This window comes from Pholis gunnellus, assembly GCF_910591455.1.
Source record: "Pholis gunnellus genome assembly, chromosome: 17".
NCBI lineage: Eukaryota > Metazoa > Chordata > Actinopteri > Perciformes > Pholidae > Pholis > Pholis gunnellus.
Window position 1 is genome coordinate 3,008,327 of NC_136544.1, and position 6,862 is coordinate 3,015,188.

The window sequence follows — 6,862 nt, forward strand, 5'->3', positions numbered from 1 at the left end:
CTTCTTTTGCGTTTTATGGCAACTGGCATCCTTCATTTCGCACTACTGCCGCCTTGTGGTTTAAGTTACCCTACTGTCCCGTTATCGGTGTTGTATCAAAGACTGTTTCCCTCCCACACTCCCTCTCGATGTGTTTCCAAACCTAAACGGTTTAGGTTACATTGAGGCTAAACCCATAGCCTAACGTACCTCCGTACCTCTATAGAGGTAATGAGGGTTAAACCATCACCTTCACCCTCTATACTGTAAGAAAAGAAACTCAAGGCAATATAAACAGACACAAATTATTAGGATTTTAAAAGAGTGACACAGATGAGATAGAAGATAAAGATGAGTTAAAATGAAACAAGACAAATGAAACAGGATAGAAAGAAAATGACAGGGCTGAATTTGAATGAATGGTGCCAGGTTTCATGTCATAAATTGCAGTGGCAACGTTTGCACTCCTGATTTATTAAAAGAACTGAGAGTTTCAGATATGTGGTGCATTAAAACTGAATGCTGCTTGTCCTCGTTCAGCTTGGTCTCTGGGGACGGTAAGCAGACCGGTCCCAGACCATCTGAGAGGCCTGGACGGTTCAGTAGCAGAGCCTTACAAACCAACGGGGAAAGTTCATTCTTTCACACTTAGGAAGCCAGTGCAAAGATCTCAGAACTAGACGCATGTGATCTGGAATCCCAAACCCTTGTAACTTAAAGGGTTCAATGGGTATTTGGTTGCCGTTGTGCTGAACTGAATGCACAAGAAAAATACTGTGTTTTACCACCATATCAGATTGTGTATAACATCTTGGAACCAAAATGTTCCGTTTAACACGTGAGCTAACGACAACAGTCAATTCATGTTTCGTAAATCTCACTGTAGCGTTCACAAGAAATATTTGCGGGAATGCTCAAAAGAAGTGTGAACCTCACTGTGAGCCGAAAACATTTCTCTGAATGAGTTCTGCTTCTATAAACACAGACTACGTTGAACATTATTAGCCTAAGAGCTACAACAAAAGCAGTGAACCATTCCTTTAAGGACACCATCAAAACTGTCTTCCATTTATAAAATGTCAATGTATAAGTTCAAGGATTATCATTACCCATTACTCAATGGGTAATGATAATAGGATAGTTACCTTTTGAAATGGAAAATTAAATGATCAATTTTTAACCCTGAAACTGTTGATCCTCCACCAAAAAGTCCTTAAATGTATGACACTATAACATACTATGGTCTGTACTGTTGTGGTGCTCACAAAGTATAGCCTAACAGCAAACCATTCAGACTTAAGATAACACATTTGTAATGGCTGGCTGTTTTTTATTTGTATGACATTAAATACAAATATTCAAGCTGCCATGTGTCATTTGAAAATCTTTTCTCAAAGTTGAACGTAACTTCTTTTGTGCATTTGCATCAGGGACATCAGTAAATGATCAACTTTCAGGTTGCTGGTAAGAAAAGTAGCAGTGCTGTTAGCAGGGCCTGTGTTTCCCGTACAAGTACTGTTTATTTCTGTGTCTGAACAGCAGCATTTCCTGCCTATGTGACTGTGGATTTCCTGTTAGCAGACCCCTACACCCACTGCACACACAGCTCCAACTAACAGATGCACAGAGTGAACTGCTGCTGGCCCAACAGTGCATGTTTGCTGTAGGAAATATCATTCATGTGGAAATGACTGTCGACCTGCATACACTTTTACATAAGTAGAAAATAGACTGGTTCAAGGCACCTGAGGGCCTGCCTTGGTTCATCAGTCTCCTACAGTGGAAAGGAACCAAAAAAACATTCATATATTTCAGAAGCATGAATTTGTGTTTTGTCAACAAAATGAATAAGAACAAACAAATTCTCAGAACAAATAGACTCTCGACAAACATAATCAGGAAAGAGCCTCATCTTCTTGCACAGATAAACAAAGTATATGAAGTCCCTGTTGACCCTGCAGCTATCACAGCAGCAGTTCCAGGACAGACCATACAAGGTCAGATTCAGGTTGTTGGGTTGCTATGGTGGCACAGTTCATAAAGTCCAGAGTTAATGATGTGGTGAGGGTGGTAAAGGATGCTATAGCAGATAATAAGTGGGGCTAGACCTCCTCCATAAACAACTATCCCCCATAGACAGCCCGCCCAGCAGTTATCAGGAGCAATTCTCTCTATCTGCACTCTTTGAACATGAGCCCGTCTCTATCGCTCCATCAGCACCCGGCCCACTAGCTCGCCATCACTTCCCATCCCGACGCCTGCTGCACATTCTTTCTGCGTTCAACACAAATCACCTTTATTGGCAACCAACTAATCAAGAACAGATCAGGGATAGCACACATTTTTAGAAAATCTGAAAAAGAAAATGTGAACGTACAGTATGTGCAATTCTGTTACACAGTCATGACTGTTATATGATTATTATGATTTGGTTCATTGAGATGATCAGTCAAGCACCAAATGATGGGAAAAATGTAGAGAACCTGATGTAGATATGTCATTTTTCTTTCATGGATCAATTTGAGGAAGGTTACAGTCTCCTTATCGTTCTGTGCGTATCCAATGCTTTTGTTTGCATATATATATCTTTGATGATATGGATCATAAGTTAGCCTGCTGTAATATTAGTTCCATGCGAGTTGTCAGTTGTGTATTTCTGGCCACATGCTCCAAACAAATAGGAGGCATGCAATCATATAGAAAATCCAACTATTAAGAATAGCAACACTCAACCAAACAGCTGAACGAGTTGGTCAAAATAACACCATCTAATAACCTTCACATGTGGGGTTTGTCTAGAGTTTATAGCCTGTAGTCTTTCTCACCAGGGGCCTGTATGGTCTGTGTACATCTTGATGCTTTGTTTATTGGATACAATTCTCAGATGCATTCTCAGCATCTGGCACAACCCCCAGCACCGGGTCACAGGGGGCCGGTGGAGCGCTGGGTCTAACCTGTTTAACAGCAGCAACAAAAAGTTTGCTGATCCACCTGGAAGTCAAGGCGGTCCCCCCTGGATCAGACCCCAGGCACTGGGGATGCGTTGGCTGCAGAGAATGTGAGTTGCTACAGCTAACCGCTAACTGAAGGTCCATCTTCCTGCCCTCCTCCCAGTGAAGTTGTCTCCTGGCGGCAGAAGGACGGAAACTGAAATACGGGTCTTTCTCATTTCTGCCACTTTGTCCTCATGTTGGACTGAGGACAGACCGGATGCTGCAGTGACTCACTATCGCCTCTCGAGGAACAAGTAGTATGAGGAGACAGCTAGGGCTAGCTGGTTAGCATGCTCATTTCAGCAGCTATCTCTGCAGCACAATACATAGTCGTCTTTAATATAATGTCAACACTGTAACCTCTTCATCTTCTGTTGATTCTGTGAATTCCCTTTTTGAATGTCTTCTTGTACATTGCCCCTTTAACATGAATACTGCCTGCACACAACAGCTAATGTGCTCACATGCTGGGCAGCCCCCCTCTCCTAAGAACATGCTCCATTCGCATGGTGAATATTGTTATTAAAGCTGGAATGCAGAACTTTAACATACAAATGTACATCCATCACATCCAAGCCCTTTGTCACATTAGTTCACACAATGAACTTTTCTTAGAAAAGGTTCTGGAGTGGATGCTCCAGATACAAAATAAACTCTGTGGAATAAGAACTAAAGACGAAAGAAATCGCACAGGAAAGCTTGAAGACAGTGGTCCTGGGGCTCTTATGAAGGCACCCGTCATTGTTCGGTGTTATTCCTCTCACTGCCAGAGGGGGAGACAACATTTCTGATCTCCAGCTTTAAAACCTCCGACATAGTTTCTGTGATCCGGCTGCGGCTGGTTAGCACGGTGTTACATTTATACTACAATTGAGGCGTGCGTTTGTATTTCCTGATCCACGCTTTATTCCAGGTGCACCATAACATTGTTTGCCAGGAGTTCAACGCCATGTGGCTGTCTCTGTATTCTTTTAAATGTGGGTAACAGCAGATCTCCTCAACCTCTCTCTTCAAAACAAGCATGTATTTATGTTTCTTCTTGGCAAACCAGCCAGAGGTATAAACGCCACCAAGTGGACTGCAGTGTGGAACGAAACTGGCACGCCTGCTGTATGTACAGTCTGCACAGTCACTAATAAACACAGACGTCCTCATAGGATCCGTGCGGACACAACATTTAAGTCACGCTGACTAAAGTGGACATGTGTAAAGTATAAATGGACTTAAAACAGACTAAAAACAACTCATCTTAATATAGAGTTGGCCGGGAGTTTGCGTGCTAGTCAGCCTTCGCCTGATATGTGATCTGTTAACCTGTGAGATGAACTAATACCTGAGGACAGAACGGAACAGTCTCGAGCATGGTCCTCAATACATGTGAGTGCTTCTATCAGTAACCAGTTTCACACACTGACTGACAAACTAAACGACGTATCAGTGAGACTTGACACTAATCATACAGTGACGTAGATATGGCTAAGTAAAGTGAGTTTACATTTTTAAAATCAATAAACATAACAGACGTTAAGTATTGACCTTATCCTGACCTCTAGAATTAAACATCTGCATCTCTTTATCTCTCCCTGTCTCATTACCCCCCCCCCCCCTGGTTTCTGGGTGTTTGTTGTTAGTTTCCTGTCACAGAGGAAGTGCCTCACCCTGCCGCCTGGCTCCCTATTGGCTCCAGATGAACAGTGATTTTGGGGGGCGAGAGAGTGAGGAGGGGACGGGGCAGCACAGAAGGATAGAAAGAGGGAGCAGGAGGAGGGAGACACAGGCACACGAGGGGGCTGAGGACAGAAGTCGGGCGACGAGTGCAGAGAAAGCTCCAAACAGATGAATGAGAGCTGGAGAGAGCAGACGCTTCACTGCAAAGAGGAAATGGCTTCGTGTTGGAGGAGGTAAGTATGAAAACAGAGAAATAAACTCAATGTATACTCATTGGTTTTACTTTTTTATTTATCTTTTGTTTAACGTAATTCTTCATTAAAAACATGTTTTTCAGTCCTGTTGCCTATTACTGAGTTACAAATATCTTGAAAGTAACTTGATGTTTTTTCACTAGTTTTAACGAGTAAGATATTTTTAGGATTCAGAAAGTGACTTGATGACTTGTTGTAGTGTAATCTCATACTTCTAGTGTGCTGCTAGTCCTCTTTCATGCCTTTCTTGGTCTGGTCACTCCCAATCCTTGTACCAGTGTCTTGGTACCACAGAGACGCTGGACAGGTTTGGGGGGGGCTGTGCTAAGGACTGCGGGTGCTGTTGTGAAGCATTATCTCCTGCTGAGTCTTTCCTTTAGCATTGATCTGTCTATCTGCATTTGTAAATAATGATTTAGAAACAATGTCTATTTTCTGTTATGCTCTTTGAATTTGTGTCCAAACATCACCGTACTAAAGTTAGAGGATGGCGTGGTGTTTGTGATGGATGTCTCTCTCCCTCTCTCTCTCTTACTATCACCACGATGGTACGGTGTGAAGAATGAATGTAACATTAACGCAGAGAGGATATTCAGAAGGCAATCAATAAATGAATAAAAAAAACAAAAGATCTTTGCGTGTTTTTCATGAGAGTTTCACATCAAACACTCTTCATCAGGACTCTGTGTGTGAATATATCCCGCTACAATCCTGAGGTATTGTCTCTCTACGTTCTTGTTTTGAGTGCAGTGTAAATATGACAGCTTTTATGTCACTTGTTTTTATTGTAAATAGTTCAGAACACATGTAATGTAAACTCAATGAACAGACAACACATCCACTTGATAAGGCACCTGATTTCCCAAAGTCACAATTTCAGTCATAATTCAGTCAAATTCATTCAAAGCTGTGGAAAGTTAAATCTTGTTAATTTTGCCTGGTTTCTGTTATGTATTGTCCAAAATAAATTGGTTTGAGTCGGACAAACAGAAGCTCAGCTGGTGCAGCAAGCCGCTTCAGCACATTGCTCCGTAAAGAGTCCTCACTCTCTCATATCATTGAATCCACTGACAGGATGTAATGGTCCACATGAGCAAGTGCACTTTGATTTACTTTGCTCTGTGCTTCATTTGGCTTTTTATATTTAGCATGGGCCTGTTCAATTGTTGATTGGTCATTCTGTGATCTGATGATCTGACTTCATGATAATAATAAAGTTGAAGTACATCTGGCAGCAGGGCCTTGATGCGTAATACTCTGAGACAGTTTAAGATGAAAGTTCTGTACATGTAATGAAGGCACATTTACAGTATAAATCAGTGCTACACATGGTTCTGTTTTAAAGATCTCTCTAATGAAAGTAGACATGCCCTGAATCAAATCTGCACGTGCTGATCTGATATTTACCGATATAATATATGTCAGTCCTTTAGCATCTGTTGAAAGAAATACTTGGTATTTAAGGGCATAATTGATCTGAAACAGATCAATTATGTGAATCAGCCCCAAATCACTCCATCTGCTTTGATCAGGTTTATCCCATTACTTATTGTTTTACATCAAAGAAATAATGATTGTCAGTGGGGAATCAGAATCTCATTGAGATTTCAAGAAAACAGACTGAATATTTCCGATGAATTCAGGAACAGTGATCCTGTGATCCAGGGTGAGTAATCTGACCTGTGATCAGCCTGCAGGCTGTTCATTTTAGCTGGGAACGGCAGGCAGCCCAACACAACAGACCGACAGGCCTGGAGGGGCATCTAGTGGAGCGTTGTTTCTACTACAGCAGGCATTCGGCCAATCCCATTGTAGCTCATTCACTATAGCAACAATGTGTAAATGTCATGTAGTGTAGTTTGTTTTTACTGTTTGGTGATCATAAACTTACTCTATTCATAACAACTCGGAAAAGTTGTGTTTTTCAGACATAAATCGAGCTGCCTTCATATAGAAATAAGTCAAACC